We start from the raw sequence: 19088 nt of genomic DNA, 5'->3' as shown, positions 1-19088 counted from the left end.
TTGTGCTTGTTTTTTGTCTTTTCTTTTGGAAGGGGGGGTCTGTGCTCTGACTTGGCTCTGGATAATCCGGGGGGGGGGGGGGGGGTTGTTCAGCTCTCTCCACCCCTACCCTGCTCTGCAGGCCTCCAAGCTTTCCAGCTCCACTGGCACGCAGCATCAGCTATGTAAGAGCTGCCTTTAGCCTGCCCCGGAGGCTTTCTCTGTACAGCTTCCCACGTAGGCGGGACGTTGTACAGAGGAGGCTTCCGGGGCTGGCCAAAGGCAGCGCTCATGTCGCTGATGCACGTTGCTGGAGGTCTGGAAGTTTAAAGGCCTGCAGAGCGGGGGGGGGGGGGGGCGAGGAGGGAGAGCGATACATCGCAGTGATCGCACAGTAGTTGGAGGAACGCCAGAACGGAACTGTCATGGCAGGAGCACCAACACAGGGATGTTGGGTGGGCGGGCCTGGAGGGAAAGTGGCTGGACCCAGGCCCGCCCATGGCTACGCCCCTAAAAGATGAAGGAGGAAGACAGGCCAGAGAAGGGAGTGGGTCCGCAGCAAAAATAGGCACCGTTTTTGTCCAGGTAAGCGGCGAGGGTAAGCATGGCGCGGCGGCGCCCTCCAGAGGTCGGCACCCCCCCTGCGGTGCTTACCCCGCTTACTGTGTTGGCACGGCCCTGGGGAGGGGCATAACCAGCAGAAGAAAGGAGGTGTTGATGCCCCTCTACAAGTCGTTGGTGAGGCCCCACTTTGGAGTATTGTGTTCAGTTTTGGAGGCCGTATCTTGCTAAAGATGTAAAAATACTGGAAGCGGTGCAAAGAAAAGTTACAAAAATGGTATGGGATTTGCATTGCAAGACATACGAGGAGAGACTTACTGACCTGAACGTGTATACCCTGGAGGAAAGGAGAAACAGGGGTGATATGATACAGACATTCAAATATTTGAAAGGTATTAATCCGCAAACAAACCTTTTCCGGAGACGGGAAGGAGGTAGAACTAGAGGACATGAATTGAGGTTGAAGGGGGGCAGACTGAGGACTAATGTCAGGAAGTATTTTTTCACAGAGAGGGTGGTGGATATGTGGAATGCCCTCCCGCGGGAGGTGGTGGAGATGAAAACGGTAATGAAATTCAAACATGCGTGGGATAAACACAAAGGAATCCTGTTTAGAAGGAATGGTTCCGTGGAATCTTAGCGGAGATTGGGTGGCAACGCCGGTAATTGGAAACAAAGCAGGAGCTGGGCAGACTTCTATGGTCTACGCCCTGATCGTGACTGAATAGATAGGGATGGGCTGGAGTGTAAATTTTAAGGGGCTTCGATGTTAGCTTCAGAACTTAGTACAAGAACAGTACTGGGCAGACTTTTACGGTCTGTGCCCTGAGAAAGGCAAGGACAAATCAAACTCAGGTATACATATAAAGTATCACATACTATGTAAAATAAGTTTATCTTGTTGGGCAGACTGGGTGGAACTTTCAGGTCTTCATCTGCCATCATTTACTATGTTACTATGGTGGAGCCATGAGGTAGAGTGAGTGGAGCCAAGGCAGAGCGGGATGGGGCTGAGGGCATGTACTAAAATCTCCCTTTCAAAAATTGGGACCCCATGGCAGCTCGGGAGAAGAGACTGACCAACAAAAGAAAGGAGTAGGATCTGGCCCTTTCAATAACCCAGGGAGACGTATAACACTACAAAATAAAGACTTTGTTTTTGTTTTGTTTTTATTTTATTCTGTATGAATTTTACCATCAATTACAAGCATTACATCTTGTTAAGGAAAAACAGAAAGCAACTGAAATTAAAAAAAAAAAACATTTCTTTTAGAAAAGAAAAATTACAATTCTTTCTTAGACCACAAATTTTTAGAGGGGGGGGGGGGAAACATAAGAGGAGTTTAATCTAAGAAACTGATAAAGAATATGGCCTAGATTACATCGCGTATATATTACTGTGAATTACATGATCTCAACTTCTCGCTAGTTCTATTTGTTCAATTTTTTCAAATCTATAAATGATTTCAAATGTTCAGGTTAAAAAAAAAATGTACTTGTTATCAAGATATCGTATCTGACATTTGCATGGGTATGCCAGTAGAAAACTTCCACCTAGAGCTTTAACTTCGTCTCTCAGCGCCAAGAAAGCACGTCGTCTTTCCTGAGTAACCTTCACGACATCTGGGAATATCCAAAGTTTCTCGGTTTTGCAAGATTTTTAAAATACAATTTCTTTATCATATTTAAGTCTTGTTCGAAGACCAGTGAGACAAGAAGGGTTTGCCTTTCAAATATCCCATTGTTAGAGTGTTCAAAAAATGCCGTTAAGTCTTGTAGAGCTTGTTTTTCTTTCCCATCTTCTCTCCTTTTAGGTATCGGTAAGTAAAAAATTTTATTTATTGGAGGTATTAAATTAGGTGAGATAGATAGGTTATCAATCAAATATTTTTTAAACATTTCTATGGCGTTTATTTCCGATGAGCGGGGAAAATTCAATATTCGCAGGTTCAAACGTCTGTTGTAGTTCTCAAAATTCTCTATTTTTCGATTAATTGTTATTTTATCTTTGATCAGTAAGTCTGTTTTAGTAGTCAATGTGGAAATATCTTGCTGAACCTGTGTTTTATTTTGTACAGTTTCTTGTTTCAGTGTTTCAAATGCGGAAGTTAATAAATCCAGTTTACTTACGATTAACGATGTCTCTTGAGCTGCCTGAGTAACTGTGGAAGTCAATTTTTGAATCGCAGCCCAAATAGAATCCAGCGTAGGCACCACTGGGATATCAATCTTTCTCTTGTTGTTACCTCCCGCAGTCCTAGGGGTGTCACCGCAGAATAGAGAGTCTGGAGCTTCGCATTCCAATAGCTCTTTAACCTCCGAACACTCCCAAGCTACAGCGGGGCATGGCGATGGATTCACGTCCGGCGAGGACAAAGTTGTTTCCGTTCCCTGTGGGTTTGATACTCCTCCATCTTCCCCCACTGCAGGAAAACTCAAGCCGGTTTGACGCAGGGTACTTGTGGCATACCGGTCAAGTGTTGTCTGCAAATGCATTGTTCCTGGAGCTATCGGCAGTAAGCTTTTCACAACGCCCTTTCTTTTAGTATGTGGCATTTCTGTAAATTCAATGAATCGAGAAAGGAAAACGAAAGGCTTCAGACACACTCCGGTAACCACCAATTTCAATCCGCCATCTTGACACGCCCCCTCACCAGCAGTGCAGGGTTTTTTATCAAGACTTTGTAGTGTTATGCATCTCCCTGGGTTATTGAAAGAGCCAGATCATCCTACTCCTTTTGTTTGCTGCACTACTTTGATGTAGGAATTGAGGGTTCCTCCAACTTCTGTGGCTGCTCCTCGCGAAGAGACTGATCAAGCCAGTCTAACTCAGCCCCTCATTGGAAGTCCAGCAGCCACCGGTCCAGAGTGATCCAGCAGGAGGGTAAGATCTGTGGGGGAGGGGGGGATGGACAAAGAAAAATACTCGGAGAAGGAGTGAGGGGGATAGAGTTAATATACCACCAATAAAAAGACTTCAGAAAGGACCATGGAGATGTGTTTAAAGCTATCACATCAACAAGGAGATTAACTGGGTTCAAGAGTACCGATTAAAGGTTGTTTAGTAGTTTGCTTATTGAACACCATTCATTCAAGGTTTAGTAAGTTGATTATCACAAATACTTCTCATTAGCAAATGTCTTAGTGCTTTCATATAGTATAAATTATAAATAGTTATATAAACTGTTTGGCATATCAGCCAGCCTTGTTTATAGCATCTTTTGGAATGTTCTGTGAGGAAAGGAGGGAAATTTAATACCTTTCTTCCCCAGGTGGAGGCACAAGGTGCCAATCATTACAGGTCCTGATGGAGCCTGCCTGAGGGAGGCTCTAGCCAGGTTGGTCCTGGGCCCCAGACCCAGAGGATATTACACATACAGTGGGGGAAATAAGTATTTGATCCCTTGCTGATTTTGTAAGTTTGCCCACTGACAAAGACATGAGCAGCCCATAATTGAAGGGTAGGTTATTGGTAACAGTGAGAGATAGCACATCACAAATTAAATCCGGAAAATCACATTGTGGAAAGTATATGAATTTATTTGCATTCTGCAGAGGGAAATAAGTATTTAATCCCTCTGGCAAACAAGACCTAATACTTGGTGGCAAAACCCCTGTTGGCAAGCACAGCGGTCAGACGTCTTCTGTAGTTGATGATGAGGTTTGCACACATGTCAGGAGGAATTTTGGTCCACTCCTCTTTGCAGATCATCTCTAAATCATTAAGAGTTCAGGGCTGTCGCTTGGCAACTCGCAGCTTCAGCTCCCTCCATAAGTTTTCAATGGGATTAAGGTCTGGTGACTGGCTAGGCCACTCCATGACCCTAATGTGCTTCTTCCTGAGCCACTCCTTTGTTGCCTTGGCTGTATGTTTTGGGTCATTGTCGTGCTGGAAGACCCAGCCACGACCCATTTTTAAGGCCCTGGCGGAGGGAAGGAGGTTGTGACTCAGAATTGTACGGTACATGGCCCCATCCATTCTCCCATTGATGCGGTGAAGTAGTCCTGTGCCCTTAGCAGAGAAACACCCCCAAAACATAACATTTCCACCTCCATGCTTGACAGTGGGGACGGTGTTCTTTGGGTCATAGGCAGCATTTCTCTTCCTCCAAACACGGCGAGTTGAGTTCATGCCAAAGAGCTCAATTTTTGTCTCATCTGACCACAGCACCTTCTCCCAATCACTCTCGGCATCATCCAGGTGTTCACTGGCAAACTTCAGACGGGCCGTCACATGTGCCTTCCGGAGCAGGGGGACCTTGCGGGCACTGCAGGATTGCAATCCGTTATGTCGTAATGTGTTACCAATAGTTTTCGTGGTGACAGTGGTCCCAGCTGCCTTGAGATCATTGACAAGTTCCCCCCTTGTAGTTGTAGGCTGATTTCTAACCTTCCTCATGATCAAGGATACCCCACGAGGTGAGATTTTGCGTGGAGCCCCAGATCTTTGTTGATTGACAGTCATTTTGTACTTCTTCCATTTTCTTACTATGGCACCAACAGTTGTCTCCTTCTCGCCCAGCGTCTTACTGATGGTTTTGTAGCCCATTCCAGCCTTGTGCAGGTGTATGATCTTGTCCCTGACATCCTTAGACAGCTCCTTGCTCTTGGCCATTTTGTAGAGGTTAGAGTCTGACTGATTCACTGAGTCTGTGGACAGGTGTCTTTCATACAGGTGACCATTGCCGACAGCTGTCTGTCATGCAGGTAACGAGTTGATTTGGAGCATCTACCTGGTCTGTAGGGGCCAGATCTCTTACTGGTTGGTGGGGGATCAAATACTTATTTCCCTCTGCATAATGCAAATAAATTCATATACTTTCCACAATGTGATTTTCCGGATTTAATTTGTGATGTGCTATCTCTCACTGTTACCAATAACCTACCCTTCAATTATGGGCTGCTCATGTCTTTGTCAGTGGGCAAACTTACAAAATCAGCAAGGGATCAAATACTTATTTCCCCCACTGTACTTGCCTGGCCCGTGGCCGTGAGGTCCACTGGCTGTGGAAGATGCCTGTGTAGTGCTTGCAGGGAAAAATGTGTACCTGGTCCTGGCAGTGGTCATATATGTACAATGCTAGCTGTCCAGTGTCTTCCTTCCAGCCTCTGTTTTATCAGCAATAAATGTCAAGATCTGCCATCCAAGCACCCTGCTGGGTGCCATGCAGAGCCATTTGCACCTGGTTCAGGCTCTGAAACATATACTGCACTCACTGTTGGGACCTGCCACATGCACTTGCAAATTGGATGCCAGGCGTGAGCACAATTTCTCTGAGAAGGAAAGTGACCGCTTGGCATTCTTAGTCATGCAGAATGAGGAGCGGTGCAGGGTCTCCTATAAGCAGCAGCAAGAAGGGTCTAGGAGGAGATCCGGAAGACGTTGGCAAGGTAAAGACCTACATTGCCATCAAGCTCCCACACCCCACTTATATGATATCTTGCCATGTCACACAGCTAGCAAGATACTGACAGAACATGTACACAGCTGCAGACTTCTGTGGCAGGGTGGCCAGTACACATATAAAGTACACACATGCTGCACAGCTAGCATGTGCATGGTGACACCAATACGCACAAAGGTGCTATGCACACCTGATGATGGCACCAACATGGACCTTCTCTGGCCAGCTTGTACCCATTATACAGGCCACCTTGCCGTGTTCCCATTATCCCCCTCAACCAAACCAATTACAGTGTTGTAAAAGGATATCACAACTTGCTCTGGGGGATGGTTGTTATATGGCTCTCAATGTCACCCAAAACCTCCCAATGTGCTGCCACAGACGCGTCAGTCGTGGGCTGCATGTCTCTGCGGTAGGAAGCAACATCCCATAATTCACAAAGGCTGGCCGAAATAGCACCTACCAACCTCACTTACTCACTGGGCTGAACCTTCCAGTTTCTTACTCCATCTCTCCATCTCCAATTGCCTCCAGCACACCCATAATTACTTTTTTTCAGATCTTTCCACCCTTTGCTCAGATACAATTTTAGCGCGGATTTCTGTGTCCGTTAGCGTGAGCATTTCTGAGCGGGAACTTTGAATTTTTACTGGGTCTGCTCTATATTCGTTTCACGGTATAAGTAACACATTTGTAAATCCCAGGCCCAAGTGACAGGCCATCCAATATTTATAATCCACAAAAACAGCTCGCTCGCTTGACAACTGTCTCTCCCACTGTAAAAAATAAAGTACTTTTCCTGCTCTTTCACATCCCAGTGCAAAATACATGTTTTTCTCACACTCCTTCCATTCCAGCAGTGCCTCCAGAATTTTATGTAATGTCCCTTTACTTGGGGGCGCTTCTGGATAAGGGGTCCAGCCTGGTGGGAACCTCCCAAAGGCAGTCTTCGTCAGATCCTTCACTCACTTGGCGCTTGGTGCCTCCACCTGGGGAAAGAAGCGTTTGCGGGCGGGATCACCCTCTTCTTCCACAGGAAACTCAAAAACAAGTCCAAATAACACTGTGGGATGATGAAGTTGGCTGTTAAGTTAAATAGACATGGGAAACCTTTATATTCTCTCAAATTCAAAAAGCCACTGGAGTCAGCACTTCATGGAAACTCAAACTGTTTAGTCTCCAACTCTTGAAAAATTCAGGAACATTAATCAGGATCAACTCTCCAACGTTTAAGGCAAGTCTTTAAAAAAAAAAAACCACAATCCTTCTGGTATTCCTTAATGGAACTCCTGTATTCTCTTTTCTTGTATTTATGTACAGAATCTTTTCGGCAGGACTATTTACAGTTTGTACAACCTCCTGTCCATGCCTGGCCCAGAGACTAGGCCCAATGGCTGTGGTCCTCTCACTTACAGATCCAGACCCTACTGGCCTCCTTCTAAGGTGACCTTTGCGTTGGCTCACCCTGGTCCTGGGATGGGCACACCATCTGTATCACTTCCCAATCCTCCTTCCTCCTATAAACTGTACCCAACAGGTTATTACTCTGTCTCTTATTCCCATGAACTTCCCCTCACTCCTGTCTCTATCCCTTCACCCACACTCCACTGTCCGTTATCCTGCTGTTCATTCACCTCCTCTCTTCCCCCACCCTCTTACTCACACTGCCTTCCCCTCCTGTTGCCATACCCACTGTCCTAAAACCACTGAGCCACAACACACACATGATTCCCCTCATTTGATATTAAACTGAAACAAATTTTGCATCCTCAGAACCTTCTGGCCTTCCCCCAACAACAGGTGCAGAGCTAGAAAATTCCCTCCCATCACCATAAAGAAATATTTCTGATTCTAGTATAATGCCCATAACATCAACTTAAACTATCTCAGTAACTAGGTATATTGTGAAGTAATACAACTCTACAAAAAAAAAAAAATCCCTCAGGACCTAGAGCAAATCTACAATGCCAGCACTAACTTAAAAAACAAAGACACTGGCTACAAAAAGAAAGTGCCCTAAATGTTACAGTGGGCCCTCAAATATTACTACTACTACTACTTATAATTTCTACAGCGCTACTAGACGTACGCAGCGCTGTACACTTGAACATGAAGAGACAGTCCCTGCTCGACAGAGCTTACAATCTAATTAGGACAGACCAGTGGCGTACCTAGGGTAGTTGACACCCGGGGCCGGTCATTTTTAACCCCCCCCCCCCCCCCCAATCCAGTACTAGGCATGCCGAGAATACAAAACACTCAGGACCTATAGAGCAATTCTACCATACCATAAGCAGTCATTTCTACGAGTCACACAAGGAAAAGGAAAGCATCTTAAACACTACAGTGAGCACTAGAACATCAATTCACCTATTGTAAAACGAAACCAGACAGAATAGTACAGATCGTAGATCCTGCACAGTCAATGCCAACTGAAAGCCATGTCTTTTTCACAAACACAGATACACCCTAATCCACTATAGAATAAGTAATCATAAACTTTCTATTTAGACAAAAATTAAACTGAACCCCCAATGCCAGACTCTGCATACAATGCAACTCCACAGAAACAGAAACTGTCCCCTAGTACTGTGCAAAATATAAAGACAGCAGATGTAAATTTGAAAAAAACTAACAAGTACCAATCACCACTTTACAAATTAACAAATAGAAATAAAACAAATATAGAAAGTAAAATAATACCATTTTATCGGACTAATACATTTAGCTTTCAGAGGCCAAAACCTCCGTCCTCGGGTCAGTACAGTATAGTGCTGTTACAGTATCCTATCCTGACCTGAGGAAGGGGGTTTTGTTCTCCGAAAGTTAGTCAAAATGTATTAAAATTAGTCCAATAAAAAGATTACCTTATTTACATGTTCTATTATAAACATTTAACACATCTACAATACTTTATCCTACAGCAAAAAAAATAAAAATATATATTTTATTTACAGTTTGTTGTCTCTGGTTTCTGCTTTTCTCATCTTCTTTTCACCGTCTTCCTTCCATCCAGCATCTGTCTTCACTCTCTCTCTCTCTCTGCCATCCAGTGTCTGCCCTCTCTGCAGTCCCTTCCATCCACTGCCTGCCCTTTCTCTCTACCCCTTCAATCCACCATTTGCCCTCCCTCTCCCATCCATCCAGGGCCTGCCCTCCCTCTCGCTCCCCCTTCCATCTAGGATCTGTCCCCTCTCTCTCTCTCTGCCCCTTTTTTCAGCCCCCAGTTCCAGCCCCCTTCTCCCCTCTGAATACCCCCACCCCAGTCCCCTTCTCCCCTCCCCTTCTCCTGTCTGAGACCCCCACCACAGTCCCCTTCTCCCCTCCCCTTCTCCCCTCTGAGATCCCCACCCCAGTCCCCTTCTCCCCTCCCCTTTTCCCCTCTGAACACCCCCACCCCAGTCCCCTTCTCCCCTCCCCCTTCCCTGAGATCCCCACCCCAGTCCCCTTCTCCCCTCTGAACACCCCCACCCCAGTCCCCTTCTCCCCTTCCCCCGTCTGAGACCCCCACCCCAGTCCATTTCTCCCCACCCCAGTCCCCTTCTCCCCTCCCCTTCCCTTCTCCCCTCTGAGATCCCCACCCCAGTCCCCTTCTCCCCTCCCCTGTCTGAGACCCCCACCCCAGTCCCCTTCTCCCCTCTGAACCCCCCCACCCGAGTCCCTTTCGCCCCTCTCCTTCCCCACCTCAGTCCCGTTAAAACCGGCGAAGCAGCGTCACAGGCAGCGCCTCATGCCCTGCTTGTAAAAAAAAAATCAAATCTCCTTCCTTCTCCTCGTCTTGACGTCGACTCGGGCCTTCCAATCAAACTGATTGGAAGGCCCGAGTCGACGTCAAGACGAGGAGGAGAAGGAAGGAGATTTGATTTTTGTTTTACAAGCAGGGCACGAGGCGCTGCCTGCGACGCTGCTTCGCCGGTTTTTTTTAATGTGCGGCGCCGCGGGAACGGCCACGGGAGGCGGTGGGAGCGGAGCACCCCCCACCCACTGGCACCCGGGGCGGACCGCCCCCACCGCCCCCCCTTGGTACGCCACTGGGACAGACAAACAGGACAAACAAGAGATAAGGGAATATTAAAGTGAGGATGACAAAATAAGGGTTCTGAACAAGTGAATAAGGGTTAGGAGTTAAAAGCAGCATCAAAAAGGTGGGCTTTTAGCTTAGATTTGAAGACGGCCAGAGATAGAGCTTGACGTACCGATTTGGGAAGTCTATTCCAGGCATAAGGTGCAGCAAGATAAAAGGAACGGAGTCTGGAGTTAGCAGTGGAGGAGAAGGGTGCAGATAAGAGAGATTTACCCAGTGAACGGAGTTCCCGGGGAGGAATGTAGGGAGAGATGAGAGTGAAGAGGTACTGAGGAGCTGCAGAGTGAATGCACTTATAGGTCAATAAGAGGAGTTTGAACTGTATGCGGAAACGGATAGGAAGCCAGTGAAGTGACTTGAGGAGAGGGCTAATATTAATACATCTATTGGGAAAAATTAACAAGCCAAATTACTACAGATCACTAAATAAGAACATAAGAAAAATTATGCTAAAAATTATAGAAAATTCATGCTAAAAAATACCTTGCCTTGGCCACACACACAGAAAACAGATACCAAATACAGAATAACTGACCAAAAACTAGAAACACAATAGAAATATGTAAATAGAAATTAAACTGAAACCCCGAGAAGCCAGACCTTGCTTATAGCACAACACCAGAGGAATAGAAAGACATGCATTTCCCCCTTTGCTGTGCAAAACATAAAGATAGTAGATTTCAGGGATAGTGTTATGAGGGGTACAACCAAGGAGATTTGCTAACAAAAGATGGCATGAGCCTATCTGGCCCGTTATGTGGGCTGAGGCCAATAGGCAGACCTTGTCACCTTATCAGTTTCAATGTTTTGGGTGTATCGAGATGGCGGCAGCTGCACTGAGGAAAATTAAAACCTGCTTGGGTGGAAATACGCAGAAGGAAATGATGGCCCTATAATGTCAAAAATGTTTTGCCAGCTCAGGGGCAGAGTTGAAGTTTTTGAGGAGAAAATTTATTCTACATTTTTCACATTGAACTGCAACTTTTGACTTTTACAAGCAGAAGGAAGCCCGTGCAAGTTTGAATTGCAGATAGTGAGAAACAAATATGTGCATGTCCGAACAAAAGTGAAAGTACATGTAATCCCCTGTTAGGTTGGGATTACTAGGAGAGTAAATCCCTGTAGAGAGTCACTGGGGGGAGTGACTTGGAGGTCCCTGGGTGGGAGGATGCCCAGAGCAAGGAGAGTAGTTTTAAATAAAATGCAGAGAGATAGTGCCCTGAGACTGACAGGGAGGGAGGAGATTATGAGATGTGTTTGCCCTTTTAGTGGGGGGGGGGGGGGGGGGGTCTTTGGTTGCCTGATGGTCCCCTGCCACTGACCTGGAGGAGCAAGGGAAATCCCAAATATTTATTTAGATTTTGCTCACACCTTTTTCAGTAGTAGCTCAAGGTGAGTTACATTCAGGTACACTGAATATTTCTCTGTCCCAGGAGGGCTCACAATCTAAGTTTGTACCTGAGGCAATGGAGGGTTAAGTGACTTGCCCAAGATCACAAGGAGCAGCAGTGGGATTTGAACCAGCCACCTCTGGATTGCAAGACCAGTGCTCTAACCACTTGGCCACTCCTCCACTAAAACCATTGGCTGTAAAGAGGCGTTGTGGCTTAGCAAAGCGGCAACTGTGAAGTGAAGAGCTACAGGTGGGCAAAGGAGAGATGCAGCCCGGGAGCATGGGATATTATATACTTAAACAATTAAAGCAAATTATGAAGGCAGTCCCCTCCAAATACTTCTGTCTGAACAACCATGTACAATAATGGAGAAGAAAAGTAAAGAATCAACTGGCAATTCATCTGACCATACACTAAATTTAAAGGTACGAGAGGTGACGCCTCAAGAAGCCCCCGGCTAAATAATTTGAAAGCTCGCAGGGGCTGGGCTGCTTCATCATCGGCAACCACCTCTACAAATTTTTCTCTTATTGCTTTTCCTTTACTTAGAAATTTCACTATACAAAACACTTAGCTGTTATTCCATCTGGGCTCTCAGGACGCTGAATATGACCATGACCAACGGTGGCCAGCGTTTCGTCACCTGCCTCAGGGTCAAATGGTCTGCGTCAATCTGTAAAGGAAAAATAATAATGAGAACAACAAACTAAATAGCATGGCACTAATCCCATCCTAAAAATTTTTTAAAGACCTTAGCTCAAAGAATACTCAGCTTCAGCGGGCCAGCAAAAGAAAAAATAGCCTCTGTAGCTTAAATACTGAGTTACGTCAGACGCCAGGATACGACCTGACCAATCAGCTTGTAAACAGTCCGTTACATCATCCAAACAAAGCTCATGATCTCTTTTATTAAAGTGACCCAGCCTCTCAAACTAGAAAAAATGACCCCATTCAATTTTACCGTTCAAACCCACTGGAACCAGTGAGTTCAAGCGGTGTATCCACTTCTGTTCACACTGGAACAAAATCCGCTTCCTGTTAACTCCTATCCTTACTGGAGAAACCTCAATCTGTTGTAAAACAAAGCATTTTAATTCAGAGAAAGAGTGTTGCATTACATCACAGTGATGAGCAAATGGAGTGGCAACTTTGTTGGTGTTTAACACGCTACGATGTTCAATCAGACGAACATATAGCGTGCGTGAAGTTTGCCCCACGTAAAGCATCCTACAGGGGCAAACCAAACAATACACTACATAGTCTGATTTACAGTTAGTATTCACTTTTAAAACAAACTCTTGTGAAGTAACCGGGTGTATAAACACCGTAATTTCCAACATAATGTCACACATACAGCAACCCCCACAACATTTATGCCCTTCAAAGGTGGGGGATATGTCCCTATGCCTCGGTAGCAAAGAGGGGCATAAAAGTTCTTTCAAGTTCTTGGATCTGCTGTAGGCAAAACGTATCTTCTGATTTTTAAATACTGGTAAAGTCTGTATTATACTCCAATGTTCTCTAAGTGTTTTGGCTATCCTGTGTGCATCACTGTTGTACCGCAAAACACATGTAATTGGTTCCTCTTCTTCGCAGGGTGTTTCAGTCCTTCCTTTGGGCTGTAATAATAACTCACGATGATTGTATTTTGCCCTGCGATATGCATGTTTAACAATCTTCTTGGGATAACCCCTCTCATATAATCGTTTGCTTAAAGTCCTTGCCTGCTCACGAAAATCTTCTATCTCAGAACACAGTCGGCGATATCTCAACATCTGAGAAAATGGGAGACTGTTCTTTAAACATCTGGGATGACAGCTTTCATACTGCAAGAGGCTGTTAACATCCGTCTCTTTCCGATATACTGTAGTCCCAAAAGAGGATGCACCCTTCTTAACTTGAACGTCCAGATAATTAATCTCTTGAACATCATGGTGGCTCGTGAATTTAATAGTGGAATGGCATTGATTCAGGAACTGAATGAACTGTTCCAAGGTCTGTAAGTCAGCCTCCCAAACGAAGAATATATCATCTATAAATCTGCACCACAATTTAATGTGGTGCCAGTGAGGGCAGGTGTACACAAACTTCTCCTCAAAGAGTGACATAAAGAGGTTGGCTACCGAGGGCACTAGGGTCGCACCCATAGCAACCCCCGAAATTTGTTGAAAAATCTTCTGATCAAATTGGAAATAATTCTTCTTCATAGCCAAGGACGCTAGTTTTAATATAAATGAAGTAAGCGCCACTCCATGTCTTTCCAACAATGTTACTTCAATTGCTTCCAAAGCCTCATCTTGAGGGATGGATGTATATAGTGCAACCACATCTATGGTTACCAGCAAAATGTTATCCAATGGGGTATCCCACGTACTCAAAATTGACATAAAATGTGTGGAATCTCTGATATAAGATCTCCCCAGAGGGACCAGTGGACACAAAAAAGTATCGATATACACGGAAAGGGGTTCAAGTAAAGAACCCCTTCCCGAGACAATCAGACGTCCAGGTGGATTATGTAAAGTTTTGTGCACTTTCGGTAGCGTATAGAATACTGGAACACTGGGAGTATTAATTTTTAGGATGGGATTAGTGCCATGCTATTTAGTTTGTTGTTCTCATTATTATTTTTCCTTTACAGATTGACGCAGACCATTTGACCCTGAGGCAGGTGACAAAACGCTGGCCACCGTTGGTCATGGTCATATTCAGCGTCCTGAGAGCCCAGATGGAATAAAAGCTAAGTGTTTTGTATAGTGAAATTTCTAAGTAAAGGAAAAGCAATAAGAGAAAAATTTGTAGAGGTGGTTGCCGATGATGAAGCAGCCCAGCCCCTGCGAGCTTTCAAATTATTTAGCCGGGGGCTTCTTGAGGCGTCACCTCTCGTACCTTTAAATTTAGTGTATGGTCAGATGAATTGCCAGTTGATATTATATACTTAACCATGATCTTTCTTTGTTGTTTCAGGGACATAGACCATAGAAGTCCGCCCAGCTCTATCCTTATGTTTCAACTGCAGGAGTTGCCATCAAAGCCTATATGAATCCATATTGTCATTTGCGGGACACAGACTATAAAAATCTGCCTGGCACTGTCCTCACATTCCAAATTACTGAAGTTTCTGTCGAAGCTCACTACAGCCCATCATAAGCTGGGTTGCTATATGCACAAGCCAGCCCAGCACATCTCCAATCCAGTTCTCTGGTCACCCAGTCAAAGAATTCAATCAGATTTGTTTGGCGTGATTTACCTTTGGTAAAACCATGTTGTCTCAGATCCCGTAGTCTATTGGATTCCAGAAAATTCACTATCCTTTCTTTCAGCATCACTTCCATTACTTTTCCAATAACCAAAGTGAGGCTTTTATCGGCTTGTGGTTTCCAGCTTCTTCTCTCTCACCACTTTTGTGAAGAGGGACCACAGCTGCTTTTCTCCAATCCCATGGAACCTCCCCCATCTCCAAGGATTTATTAAACAAACCTTTTAGGAGGACCCGCCAGGACCTCTCTGAGCTATCTCAATATCCTGGGATGAATCCTGTCCAGTCCCATGGGTTTTTTCCACCTTTAAATTTCCATGTTGTTCACAAACACTTCCATGAACGGTGCTATATCCACTCCATTCTCATATGTACCTATGCCAGTCAATCATGGTCCTTCTCCAGGATTTTCTGTCGTGAACACAGAACAAAAGTATTTGAATAGCACGTTTGCTTTTTCCTCATCATTATCCACATAGCGGTTCACAGCATCTTTCAGTCTCACAATTCCATTTTTAGTCTTCCTCCTTTCACTAATATACCTGAAAAACTGTTTGGCACCCCTCTTTCCATTTCTAGCCATAAAGAGAGAATGTTTACTTCCTCTCTGACAATTCTAGTTCTTTTCCATAAAGTGAGCTGAGAGGATAAGCACTGCTCACCCTGGGCTCTGAGTTTTGCTACACTCAGCCGGCTGAGCTCCTCCGTTGATTTTGTTTTTATTGTCCTAGCTTGAGAAGTTTCTGTGATATTGTCTTTGTGCAAGACTCATCTCTGGACTATACTTATGGCTTCTAAATTCCCACGTAGGAATCAAGACAAAAACCGGTCCATTGATGCTAAAATGGCTGATGCTGCTAACTCACCTGGCCTCTCAGTGGGTTCTCTCTGGGCATCTGAAATTTCATAGGAAATGGCCACTTTCATAGAAAAGGTCTGGGAGGATACATTTCAGAAACTGTATGATGAATGGATTCAGTGGGAGGCCACCTAAAAAGTATTAAAGTGGATTTTGAAGCCTTTCAGGTACAGAGTGACATGGGGATAAAAAGTTCATCCCCATTCTCTTCCCGCAACCAAAATTTTTTCCTGTCCCCTCCCCATCCCCGCAGTCAACAGACTTTGTAATTCCATCCCCACATTCTTCATCTCCGTCCCTTCACCATCCACACAGTTTTAATTTTCTTTCCCGTGTCTCCTCGCTCAATGCTGATAGGAAGGTTTTATGCAATTTTTTGGGACCAACAGGCATTGTAAATAAACAACTTAGGCCTAAAGTTTAAAAGACAAATAACAATATTTAATACTGATAATGAAACACTAATCCTATATAATAATTTGCACCTCCAACGTTCCACGTCTGGATGCCTGGGTTTGTAACATCCATAAGCACTCATTGCCCCACCCTCGCGTCAAAACGTAATGACGTCAGAGGGTGGAACAGTGAGAGGGAAGGGAAGCCATAACCAGCCAGCCAGAGAACGTTCAGGTACAAATCGAGAGGAGGAGAGAATCGTGAGGGGAGGGAGGAAGGGGAGGGCAGGGCAGGGCAGAGGAGAACGGATGGGATGGGAGGACAGTAGAGGAGAGAATCGTGGGACAAGGATGGCAGAGCAGGGAAGAGGAGAATCGCTGGACATAGAGGAGAGGGGAGGGAAGAATTGCTGGACATGGAGGCATAGGCGCCGACTTCGTGGGTGCTCGAGCATACCCAATATTTGACCTGCCTGAAGTCCCATAACGGAAGTTCCCAGCCAGCCCGACCTGCGCTGCCCTCCCGCTTCTCCCAGTCCTTTGCCTGCTCCTCGCCTTCCTGATTGCCACCCAGAATTTAAAAGTTCTTACCTCGGGGTCCAGCAGCAGCAGTGAAAGGCGAGCAGGCTTGTCCCTTCAGCCTGCCTTCCCTTCTCTCTCAGCTCTGCCTCTGGTACTGCCCTCATTTCCTGTATCCGCAAGGGTGGGACCACAGGCAGAGCTGAGAGAGAAGGGAAGGCAGGCTGAAGCACCGAGCCTGCTCGCCTTTCACTGCTGCTGCCGGACCCCGAGGTAAAAACTTTTTAATTCTGGGCGGCACGCAGGAAGGTGAAGTGCAGGCGGAGGACTGGGAGAAGAGGGCTGGCAGCGCAGGTCGGGCTGCCACTCGGAGGAGAGAGAGAGGGAGGGAGGCGGGGGGCCTGGAACTCAGAGGAGAGGGGGGTCTGGAACTTGGAGGAGAGGGAGGGAGGGGGCCTGGAACTCGGCGGGAAGGAGAGGGGGCCTGGGACTCGGAGGAGAGGGAGGGAGGGGGAGCATGGAACTCGGAGCCCGTACTTTCCACTGCAACTGTTCCTGATGCCTTCAAACTGACATAGTCACACCACTCCTTAAAAAAACCTTCATTGGTCAGAAACTATTCCACCACTGAATAAGGTGTACTATATTCCAATAAAAAAGCCTTCTGAAACTTCTCTTAAGCAATCCCAGATGAAAATCAAGAGCCAAGTTTAAATGTTTCTGAATTATAAGAGACAACTTTAATATTAACTCTGAAAGAACGACATTAATTGTCTCATTTATCTTCCAGCAAGACTTGGATGCAGTAATGCGAATGTACTTTAAAAAAAAAAGATGCAGGCTCTGTTCAGGGGTAAAAAAGTTTGGGTTTATCCCGATATAACTAAGCAGACCCAAGACAGGAGAAAACTGTTTTTGGCAATGAGATCAGAAGTTACATCTTTAGGGGCCTCTTTCTATCTTAATTACCCCTGTAAATGTGTTATTAAATATTTGGGTCTAAAATAAAATTTTTACCAACCTGAACAGTTGAAAGCATTTATAACAATGAAGAAAATTGGCTAACCACCGGTCCTGATGAAACTATTATGTGAAAATAAGATAGGTAGCATGTTAAGCATATTTCTACTATATTTAGTTGTTATTGTGGTAGTCTTCTAAATTCTGAGACTAACCCCCACTTATAGTGGTCTGAAGAAGAGTAACATTTTTTCTTTAACTTTTATTTTCCCTAGGGAAATGTATTCCTCTCGTATTATTTCATGTCTGCATTGCCTGTTCAAATATAACATTTTGTTTAATTTGATTTAAAATGAATAAAGAAATAATTAAAAAAAAAAAACCTTCATTGGACCCTACCTGTCCTTCCAACTATCGCCCCATTTCCCTCCTCCCTTACCTATCCAAAATACTTGAACGTGCTGTTCATCGCCGTTGCCTTGACTTTCCTCTCAAGCTATTCTTGATCCACTTCAATCTGGCTTTCGCCCCCTTCATTCAACTGAAACAGCGCTTGCTAAAGTTTCCAATGACCTATTCTTGGCCAGATCCAAAGGTCTCTATTCTATCCTCATCCTTCTCGATCTATCTGCTGCTTTTGACACTGTTGATCACAGCCTACTCCTTGATACGCTGTTCTCACTTGGATTTCAGGGCTCTGTTCTTTCCTAGTTTTCTTCTTATCTCTCCCAGCGTACCTTTAGTGTATACTCTAGTGGATCCTCCTCTACTTCTATCCCATTGTCGGTGTACCTCAGTGATGGGACCTCTTCTTTTCTCCATCTATACTTCTTCCCTTGGTACTCTGATCTCATCCCATGGTTTTCAGTATCATCTTTACGCTGATGACTCCCAGATCTACCTCTCCACACCAGAAATCTCAGCCGAAATCCAGGCCAAAGTATCAGCCTGCCTGTCTGACATTGCTGCCTGGATGTCTCAGCGCCATCTGAAACTAAACATGACCAAGACTGAGCTTCTTATCTTTCCCCGTAAACCAACCTCTCCTCCTCCCCCATTCTCTATTTCTGTGGATAACACTCTCATCCTTCCTGTCTCATCAGCTTGTAACCTTGGGGGTCATCTTCGACTCCTCCCTCTCCTTCTCTGCACATATTCAGCAGACTGCTAAAACCTGTCATTTCTTTCTCTATAATATCACCAAAATTCGCCCTTTCCTTTCTGAGCACACTACCAGAACCCTCATCCACACTCTTATCACCTCTCGCTTAGACTATTGCAACTTGCTTCTCACAGGTCTCCCACTTAGCCATCTCTGTCCTCTTCAATCTGTTCAAAATTCTGCTGCATGACTAATATTCCACCAGTGTCGTTATGCTCATATTAGCCCTCTCCTCAAGTCACTTCACTGGTTTCCTATCCGTTTCCGCATACAGTTCAAACTCCTCTTATTGACTTATAAGTGCATTCACTCTGCAGCTCCTCAGTACCTCTCCACTCTCATCTCTCCCTACATTCCTCCCCGGGAACTCTGTTCACTGGGTAAATCTCTCTTATCTACACCCTCCTCCTCCACTGCTAACTCCAGACTCCGTTCCTTTTATCTTGCTGCACCATATGCCTGGAATAGACTTCCTGAGCCGGTACGTCAAGCTCTATCTCTGGCCGTCTTC

The 19088-nt window shown here is 45.2% G+C and overlaps 1 protein-coding gene across 1 annotated transcript in view; it reads right to left on the bottom strand.

Annotated features, from left to right (window-relative positions):
* MGAT4D (MGAT4 family member D) overlaps positions 1–19088 on the bottom strand; it is a 393296-nt gene that overhangs the window by 349018 nt on the left and 25190 nt on the right. The window lies entirely within an intron of this gene.

Source organism: Microcaecilia unicolor, chromosome 2, assembly GCF_901765095.1.
Source record: "Microcaecilia unicolor chromosome 2, aMicUni1.1, whole genome shotgun sequence".
NCBI lineage: Eukaryota > Metazoa > Chordata > Amphibia > Gymnophiona > Siphonopidae > Microcaecilia > Microcaecilia unicolor.
The sequence above is the reverse complement of the archived record's forward strand: the minus strand, read 5'-3'. Positions and strand labels throughout refer to the sequence as shown.